The sequence below is a fragment of the Astatotilapia calliptera genome, unplaced genomic scaffold (assembly GCF_900246225.1).
Source record: "Astatotilapia calliptera unplaced genomic scaffold, fAstCal1.2 U_scaffold_49, whole genome shotgun sequence".
In the NCBI taxonomy this organism is placed as follows: Eukaryota; Metazoa; Chordata; class Actinopteri; order Cichliformes; family Cichlidae; genus Astatotilapia; species Astatotilapia calliptera.
In genome coordinates, this window is record NW_020535788.1 from 95,787 (window position 1) to 104,321 (window position 8,535).

Consider the following 8,535-nt stretch of genomic DNA (forward strand, 5'->3'; position numbering starts at 1 on the left):
TGGCTTTGTTAAGAAATGAATTATGAAATATGTAACATGTATAAAAATAAATTATATTATTCTTCTGTATTTATTATATGGAGGATGTGGGTAGAATTACATTTCATATGAAGCCTTATCATTCTATCATATTAATTAGAAAAATAACAGCAGACATACAGAGCAGATATATTATTTTATAATTAGTTTACAGAAGACTAGCATCATATTAGAAATTAATGCTTTATAACAGTGGTTCTCAAACTGTGGTACGAGTACTGCTGGTGATACTTAGGCTCCCTGTAGTGGTACACGGGGAATCTCCCCCCAAAAAATTTAAGATTAAATAATAAACCATTGTGGAGGTATGCAAAGACAACACAAGAGTTCCCAAGGCTCTTCTCGGAGCTGGAGTCAACCAGAAAACATCGTGAGTCCTCTATAAAGAGCAGCCTTTCCTTATCGCCAGCGGTCGCGGCCGCTACAGAGTGCTGGCAGGCTCGTTGCCCTGGGCCTTAAAACTGCAAAGGCCGCACGGCGCAGTCATGCGGATGGTAAAAACACAGCAGCACCTTGAGAGCAGTGTAATTCCCAGCGGGTGGACAGCGGCTCTAGCGAGGCCACCACAAGATGGTATTTCATGTCGTCGGTTGAAACACCATGAAGAGCAAAATGAGCTTCAACGTGCACAAACCATGAAGAAAGGTTGTGAAGCCAAAAATCCGGCAAAAATTAAGACGTACAGCTCTGCTATCATTCCCGACATAAATGAAGACAGAAAACTAAACAGCAGTGATGTTTGTAGGGTTATTGAAGTTGGGCTAGCTGGTATCTAATGATGTACTACGTGGTGGCTAAGCTACATAGCTATGTTAGCATAACATAAACACAGTGAAACTGGAAGATGAACTTTTTTCCACTAGATAAAAGTTAACATGAGGGTCCCCAATGAGTAGGGACAAATGTAACTGCATGGCAGGATGCTGTAAACCAGGGGTGTCCAAACTTTTTTCACTGAGGGCCACATACATAAAAATATAGGAGGGGCTGGACCACTTACTAGAAATTAGGTATATAACCTAAACTTTAGTGTATTAAAGTTAGAAAAATCACTTAAAAGTGGTCAAATATGTTATATTGTTGAATATAATTAAAGACAAAACTGCCTTCATCACAGCTTTCCATAAATGGATCTTTATTGATTTATTCAGAAAAAGCTTTGGTAGCTCATTCTCAGACAAGCAGACTCAGATTTCTTGTTAGACGGAAGATTTACAGTACAGAGAAAAAAATAAAGGGGAAAATGGGACGGGTACATTTCAAGCTTGTTATTTAAGTTATCAACATTAACTGACTGAACTGGACTTAAAAACAGACTTAATAACTAATTTTAGTAAATTATTCTGGTGAGTATGGCCATCCAGCTGCGGTGCTGATCGTACGCCACTCGTGCCAAAAATCAGGACAAATGTCACTTGATCAAGGACCAGATGTGCATCAGATGAGATCAGCTGATTTTGCGTGTGCCTGGGCTGTGCACAGTGGTGTGTACTCTGTGTGTTAACAAAATAAACGCATATAAGAAAGTGGTGCGCAAAAGCAGGGTAGTGACAGAACTGATGCGCATTATTGATATTTGAAGGAATATATTTTTTACTCACCTTTTTTTTTTTTTTTTTTTTTTTTTTTTTTTTATGCCTGTCCTGTTTGGTTCTTTTGCCATCAGAATTATTGTCTAAAGGCGAAGAAAGATGCCCAACGGATTTACTTTACCAAATTGACCATCCCAACCTTGCCGTAATGGTCTATTTGATTCACCTTTTATTGTTTATTTTATTTATTTTTTCATTTTCACTTGCTAGATACGGGACAGACTTGAATGAGGAAAAGAAAAGGGAGAAAGGAAGAGGGGGAAAAAACAGCGGAGAAGAGGGACGGGGATAAAGGGCAAAAAAACCAAAAACCAACTAAATAAGCAGACAAAAAAAAAAAAAATATATATATATATTTATATATATATATATATATATATATATCTATCAATCACCTGGATCACCTGTTGAGAAAGAAAAAAGAAAACAAGCAGAAGAAAACGAGAGTAATACAATAAACAACATCACGATGATATATGGGAATATAACAGTAAATATTAAACATTATTGTGCAGCACGTAATATCGACAGCGCACAGTGTGCTTTGAGGTAGGAGCCAAAAAGGGTGTAGTTTGTGTGTGTGTGAGCACCCGTGTGTACACCTGTGAGCATGGACGCACTTGTATGTATTTATTTATTTATTTATTTATTTATTTATTTATTTATTTTTTTCTTAAATGACATCAGAAACAGCAGTATGCGACATTACGTGATGGCAGAGCTTCAGTTCATCCTTTGTCTTTTTTTTTTTTTTTTTTTTTTAATAAATAGGACAGGGGGAATGAATGAGAGAGAGAGGGGGAGAGAAAGAAAGAAAACCAAAGGGGAGAAGAGACGGTGAGAAGGGGGGGGAAGAGAGACAAAAAAAAACAAAAAAAAAAAAAAACTCCTGGGTCACCTGTATGGAGAAAAAAAACAAACAAACAAACAAACAAAAACAAACAGAGGAGACAGCAAACAACAAAGAGCAACATAATAATAGAGAAAACAAAGCACCATCACAATAAACTAGCTAGTCATAGATATCAGTATTTACTAAGTAATAAACGATATTGTGCAGCACGCAAGATAGACAGCGCACAGTGTGCTTTGAGGCAGCAGCCAAGAAAGCTTTAGTCCGCGTCTGTGAATACCCATGTGTGCATACCTGTGTGGATCAGCATGCTTGCATTCCAAAGGTTTCTCCATGTAATGATCTGCTAGGGAGTGTGGGGGGGCCACAGCCCCGTCCTCCAGGGTGTGAAGCGGGTATGGAGGAGATCAAAACTCCAGACATCCAGAGGCCCCCAGAACACAAGAGACCATGGAAGACCAACAGAGGGGCAGCCGCGCCACTGTCCCAGTAAGAGCTGAGGAGAGTCCCAGATGAGGGCTCGCCCAGCAGCCGCGGAGCAGAAGTCAGGGGGAGTTGCAGTGACGCGCCCGTGAGCTCCGCCGGCCCCCAGCTGCGCCTGAGTGACCGAGCCCTAGGCCGAGAGGCCGGGGGCACCCCACCTCCAAAGGGGCCCGAGCGAGCCCCAGGCCCCAACAAGCGGCCGCCAAGGAGTGAGCCAGTGTGTACCCGGACGCCCACCCCCAGACACAAAGAACCACCAACACACCGACACCTGAGGGAGTCCGCCACCGGCAGGGGAAGTGGTGGTGGGTGGAGATAGGCCTCCAAACCTTGGAGGGCCTGAGGTGTATTTAAAAGGTTCCTTCATGTAATGATCTGCTAGAGGGTGTGGGGGGGCCACAGCCCCGTCCTCCAGGGCATGAAGCAGGTATGGAGGAGATCAAGACTCCAGACATCCAGAGGCCCCCAGAACACAAGAGACCAAGGAAGACCAACAGAGGGGCAGCCGCACCACTGTCCCAGAAAGAGCTGAGGAGAGTCCCAGATGAGGGCTCACTCAGCAGCCGCAGAGCAGAAGCCAGGGGGGGGGTTGCAGTGACGCGCCCGTGAGCTCCGCCAGCTGTGCCTGAGTGACCGAGCCCCAGGCCGAGAGGCTGGGGGCACCCCACCTCCGAAGTGGCCTGAGCGAGCCCCAGGCTCCAGGCCCCGATAAGCGGCCGCCAAGGAGTGAGCCGGTGTGTACCTGGACGCTCATTCCCAGACACAAAGAACCACCAATGCACCGATGTCTGAGGGCGTCTGCCACTGGCAGGGGAAGTGGTGGTGGGGGGAGATAGGCCTCCAAACCTTGAGAGGTGGCATCTGATACCCAACCTGACATATAGACACAGACATACAGGCACACACAGATACAGACATCCATTCCCACCCTCGTGCTCTCATATGCAATTACTCAACACTCAACCAACGTGGAGACAGACATAAAGAGACGCTGTACACACAATCACAATCCCCAAGCATACTCTAAGAACCGGGTCTAGGTACCCTTGCCCCTGGAGGGGGAAACTGCACCCTGACCCAGGTGATGTTACCCTTTTCCCTGCGGTGGGGAGAAGCAGACCGCCCCGACTCTGCAGCAGCATGGAGGCCCCACACTCCAGACCCCAGTCGGACGGCCAACTCCTCCTCCTGGCCCCCCGCTCCAGCAGGTCGCAGAGAACGGGGGTGTGAGAAGACTCCAAACCTCCCTCCGCCCGCTCATATGTAGTGTTGATGCATGTGTGTTCTAAGGTGCATTTAAAACCCAGGAGGGCATGGAGCTACCTGCCAGATAGCAGCAGGTAAGTGCATAGCCCCTCCTGATGGCCCTCAGTGTCTACGTGTATTTAAAATTGAGAGGTGGGCAACGACACCAGGGGTGAGGTGTACACCCTGATGGTCTTTTGGAGTCCGTGTATCGTGCCAAGATCCTATATGTATGTGTTATGAGAGTGTGAGTAATGTGAATGTCTAAGTTGTGAGATAAAATTGAGGCACAGGCAGCCAGAAGGTGACAGAGGGGGGATGCCTCCTCTGCACCCTGGTGACACACCTTTACCCCAAGGCCCTGCATGTGTGGGTAATTGTGGTGGAGCGGGAAGAGGGAGGCAGCTGGAGATGGGGAGGGAAGGAAGGGAGGGGCAAGTGACCCCTCCCTGGGGCCAGCACCCCCCGCTGACCCCCATACTCCACAACCCGCCAGGGAAAGGGGGCTCAGGCCCATCCGAACCAGGGCCCAGAACAGCAGTGCCGCCCGGCCCCACAGAGCCCGGGACAGCCCACCCGACCCCACCACAGAGAAAACTGCACCCACCCCGTCATCCACTCATCTTCCAGACTACACAAGACAATAGACGCCCAGGCTGAGATCTTCCTCCACCTCTCCTGTATCTCCCCCTCCTGCAGAGTGAGTTCCTGAAGAGAGGAGAGCTCCTGCAAGGTGTAACAACCTCCCCCACCAGTTGAAGAGCCCCCCAGGTGGCTCGATGCACTGGCGGCACCCTGCGCCAGGGCCGGGCCCCCATACACCCACCCGCCCACAACCCCTGCAACATACCAACCAGGACCCAAGCCCCCGAGGCCCAGCCAGGGCCCCAGCCCAGAGACGGAGCACCCCCAGAACCTCACGCCTGTCCCAGACCCACCCAGGGGCAGCCAGGCTACCAGGTCAGTAACCCACGTCTGTCAGCACAGACCCTCCCCTAGCCCCGCTGCACGCAGCCACGAGGAAACAGTCACCTAAGAGCCAACAGAGCCCTTAATAGGCCATGACCGCTACCCTGGGTTGAGCCCCCCAAGGAAGATGCTCATGGGGAACCCCCTGACGCCCTAAGCCTGTCCCTACCCCCACACTAATTACAACAGCGAAGGTGGGACCAAACTATGACCCCCCCACCCCCACTAGGTGATGGAGCTAATCAAAGGAGCCCAGAGCAATTGATCTGATGTGGTGGCAGAGGCTGTATCAAGACTAATGTAATCCAATAGATAATTTCTATATTGGTTAGAATTAAGATTATTTTTATTTTTCCAGTTCATGAGGACTGTTTTCTTGGCTATGCATAGGGCAGTGAAAACCATATGCTCTATATTGTTATCTGTAGTGACATTATCTAAGCTGCCCAACAAACACACTAAAGGGGAAGTTGGAATGTTACATTTCAGACACTTTGATAAGTCGTCATATATCTCGCGCCAAAACTTCTGAACTGGTGGACAGAACCAAAGAGCTTTGATATAATTGTCCGGTGAATTGGTTTGACAGTGTGAGCAGTTGTTGGTAGACGTAAAGCCCATCTTGAACATCCGATGACCTGTATAGTGCACTCTATGTAGTATTTTGTATTGAATTAATTGAAGACTGGGATTTCTGATTAGATGAAAGGTTTTTAAGCAAATCTGAGTCCAGAAGTTTAGGTCTAAGTTAACTGATAAATCCGCTTCCCATTTTGCAATAGGAAGTGATATTGATTCATCTATTTTAGAAAGCATTCTGTATATTTTGGATAGTAATTTGGGAGTTTTAAGAGTAAGAAATTGAACCACACTTGGTGGTGTTTGTAGTTCAACTTGACCCGGTTTAAATTTCTTTTTTACTATGGATTTAATTTGTTGATATTCTAAAAATCTTTTCTTGTTGATCCCATATTGTGTAACTAGTCTGTCAAATGAAATAAATTCTGTTCCTTCTAGTATATGTTCTAAATATTTGATTCCTTTACCACTCCAATCTGAAAAGTTTATCATATTATTGTTTTGTAATATGTCAGGGTTATTCCAGATAGGTGTACGTTTGCATGGGATTAATGAAGACGCCGTCAATTTTAGAAACTCCCACCATGCTGTCAGAGAAGAGCTGATGCTGACGCTTTTGAAGCATTCATGTCGTTGGATGTTTGAGCTGATAAATGGTAGGTCTGAGATCTCTAGATTATTGCAAAGTGCTTGTTCTACATCTAGCCAAGGTTCATCTAAGAGGGTGTGTTTTCGCCATTCTGAGATAAACTGAAGCCTGTTGGCTAAGAAGTAGTGCTGAAATTTAGGTAGTTCTAATCCTCCTTTATCCTTGGTCTTTTGTAGTGTTATTAAGCTTATACGTGGGGGTTTATTTTTCCAAAGGAATTTGGACATACGTGAATCTAGAGATCTGAACCAATCTTGTGGTGGTTTAATTGGGATCATTGAGAATAAATAATTTATTTTTGGTAAGACCATCATTTTTATAGCAGCAACCCTTCCCATAAGTGATATGGGTAGACATTTCCACCTAGCCAGATCACCTTCTACTTTCTTTAAAAGTGGGATATGGTTTAATTTAGTTAGATCTGCAAGCTTGGGAGAAACATTAATACGTAAATATTTTATATTTCCCGATTGCAGTGGTGTAGAAGAGGAATTATGGAAGGAGCAATTAATCGGAAGGACTGTAGATTTTGACCAGTTATTTTTTTACTCACCTAAAGTGCTCGTGCTCTCGTCCACTCCCCGCAAAAAAATTAGCAGCTGTGCGGTGTCTGTGGCATCGGTGCTCTCACTGCTTGCGATGGAGTAAAAATCAAAAGCACAAGCTTTATCAGACAGTTGCAGTTTAATGTTGGGTGACAAGTCTTCAGTGCGTCACACAACTGTATTTCTGGACATGCTGACGTTGTTGAAGTCCTGCACTTTTCCGGCCACATTATTTCGGTGACTTTAACGAGGCCTTGTTTTATGAGGTCTCCATCTGAAAAAGGCTTGCCATGTCTTGCGATGAGTTGGGTGACCTCATAGCTGGCTATTGTAGCCTTTTCTTGGACCTTTCGAGCACAAAAAAAATACTGTTGCTGACCCTGCAGGACAGCTACCCTTTGCTTTAATTTCTGCTCTCCCTCAGCACCAGTGTAAGATGCATAGGCCTGATGTTTGGTTTCATAATGACTTTGTACATTATACTCTTTCATAACTGCCACAGTTTCAGTGCAGATCAAACAGACACTTCCCCTTGGATTCTTTGAAGAAATATTCACTCTCTCTCCCACCGTGTCTGAAATTTTCTGCACTCACTTTCTACCTTTCGCTTCTTTGGTTCTGCCATGTTTAGTAACTTGGGGTAAATTTCTTCTGTGATTGTCCTTTTTGGTTGAGCAACTGCCTTAATCAACAGTAGCTCCCCCTGGTGTTAAAACTAAGAAGTGCAATACACTCAAGCAAAAGTTGAAGTGCGGGGCATATTCTATTCTATTTATAAAATTACTTGTGGGCTAATTAAAAATGGCCCGCGGGCCGGAGTTTGGACACCCCTGCTGTAAACGGACCAAACTTCAGTCAGGGGAACAACTGCAATATAAGGTTAATCATTAATATACTGCTGCATGGGCTGGGCTGTAGTTACATCGTAATGCTTTAAAAACTGAGTTTTAAAATGAATAGTGGTAATAAAAACCAACAGAGGCCGACGGTGATCACTGCCTTTTTTTTTTTAGTGGCTTGTTCAGATTAAATAGAACAAAATAAAATGCATTAAAACATGTAAAAAAAAAATGCAACAGCATTAATAAACACAGAATAGTTTGGACCTGGAAGCAGGTTTCATCAGGTCATCAGACCAGATATCCCACCTGCTGTAAATGTTTTAATGCAGTGCAGTTGTTATTATCACTCATCACATCCTGTTTATGACAGTTATAATATAAATATAATTCATATAAGAAATTAAATTGTCTTGTGTAAACTATATTTAGTGTTAAATAGACCTATACTACTGTACTTTAATGTTGGTTACAGTGGTGGTACCTTAAGAGCCATATATTTTATGAGGTGGTACTCATTGTGAAAAGTTTGAAAATCATTGTTCTAAGCCATCTAAGGAACTTACATACATTCTCTCCTTAGACTAAGCCACTTAACGTTTGTGAAATCGGACTCCGATAACCCTACCCTGGGCCGGGCAAACTGTTCACTAGACTTTTCACTCATAGGGCTTTTTGAATTGATCTTTGTCTGGTCCCTCACCTACTACCAATTTCAATCAGCTTCTGACTATTAAAATAG